Consider the following 2,141-nt stretch of genomic DNA (forward strand, 5'->3'; position numbering starts at 1 on the left):
ATTGGAGGGCAGGTAGAAACATTAAGGCCTACTGTACACTATGTGTTTGTGGATTGTGTTTATCACCTTGGCAACGACCTGGTTGTTGGTTGTTCAAGTCGACGGACAGTTTCCAGCTGTTTGTGCTGCTAATCTCTCCAGTGTACTACCGGCAGTCTGCTGTCCGGTTCCGCAGGGTGAGTTAGATTCGAAGTTATATATTTTCATTAGTTGGGGGTAGTCGTGGGATTTGTAGAATTCGGATTCACATCAGTCTCGTTTGAACAGTCCTCATCCTGTTCTGGAGCGATTTTTCTGTCGAGTCTTCATCAGAAGAGGCAAGAACTTGACTCGAGATTCACCCTGATGAGAGCTCATCGGTAGTGCATATCTGATGGCTATGCCGGGGTTTGAACCCCGCACATCTGACATGCGATGCAAGCATCTTACCACCCCACAAGCGCACACTGGGTGCACCTGAATCATCACGTCTGAACAGGCGATGGTGTTCGAGAAATACACTCATTTGCAAATCAATTTGGTTTTCACGAGAGACTCAACTGTATCTCTCGTTTATGATATTCTACAACTGAATGTGCTGCACACAGGCTGCCTCATGATTCAGTTGGCACGATATTCGAGACATCGCAGTAAATTTTCATACAGGAAACTACTCACAAGGTTGCAGAAAACTATTCGACAGCCCACGACCGGTTTCGCCCTTCTTGGGGCTCATCAGGTAGGCGCAGTCCCCGAGTTTCTGTCAACCTTATGTTCTACTTGAACCCAAACTAGACTGTTTTCGAGAAATACACTGTGTGTGTTGCACAAAGGCCGCCTCATGTTTCTGTTGGTACGATATTCGAGAACAAAATAGGCGTGTGTGTAAAAGGCTTATTTTTGAGCACATTTTTTATTGAGAAGCCACATGGTTGTGTAGGTGTTGAGTCTCTCGTTAAAACCAAACTGATTGGCAAATGAATGTATTTCTCGAAAACAGTCCAATTTGGGTTCAAGTAGAACATAAGGTTGATGGGAACTTGCGGACTGCGCCNACCTGATGAGCCCCAAGAAGGGTAAAACCGGTTGTGGGCTGTCGACCTTGTGACAACCTTGTGAGTAGTTACCTTTCTGAAAAAGGCGATGGTGTTGTACACGCTTGGGTGATGCGGTTAGTTTACCCAACGCCTGATGTCAGTTTCTTAGTGCGTCTGCTAAGGTTTTCCCATAGCGGTAGAAAGTTCACGACCGTATATCGAGTTTATCTGGAACTTTCGTCTGCATCCCATTTCTGCAACTTTTGTCAACCTAGATTCGCCTAGCGTCACCATCCCAAACAGTGGCCCTCCTCAAAACGATAACTGCCGGAAGTGTGACTTGATAAGTGGTTCTCACCTCACAAGCCACATGACGTTTTGAAGAAACGTTACCCCTTGCGTCTTGTGCTCATGATTTGGCTAACCATTTTAGGGCAAAAAGGCATCATTTCCGTAAATTGGCGCACGATAACCAATCGGAATGCCGTGTCTGGGTTCGGGCTTTAGAGGAGTTGGGCGAAAACACGTACATTCGTTAATTTCAAAGCGTCTTCGCCTGTCAGTTTATTCATTACGGTATGGGAATACAGCCCTCAACTAAGCTGACTGACCTGAACGGTCGAAATCAACCGACACATCATGGTTTACAATTGTGGACAGTGAATTTGATTGCCTTGTCCACCACGGATATACACATCCTCTCCGGTTTGGATGCGTCCCGACGGTTTCACTTCATTACACTTGAAGCCGCCCATTCTTATGGATGACGTTCGCAGCAAAAGTGCTGGCTTTGCTTTGGGAACGATCACCGATAAGTGGAACACACTGAGAGCTGCTTGTCACTGGTATCCTGAGGGTTTATGTTTTTTGAGCCACACACACACACGTAAGCAAGAATAGCGTAGTGAAGACGCAGTTGTTGCGAATCCCTGGAATGAGAACAGAACACAAAACTGATCCATCCCTAGGTGACATGTTGTCGAATCAGGTACCAGTGAAAGGAAGAAGGCCTTCGCTACGGAGGTACTTATCAGAAAATGCTAACTGACCGGTTACACACTATTGGACAGGGAAGCGAAATTCTTATTCGCATCTTATTTACAAAAACTGGACATCCATTCCATC

This window comes from Opisthorchis viverrini (genome assembly GCF_000715545.1).
Source record: "Opisthorchis viverrini unplaced genomic scaffold opera_v5_134, whole genome shotgun sequence".
NCBI classification, from domain to species: Eukaryota; Metazoa; Platyhelminthes; class Trematoda; order Opisthorchiida; family Opisthorchiidae; genus Opisthorchis; species Opisthorchis viverrini.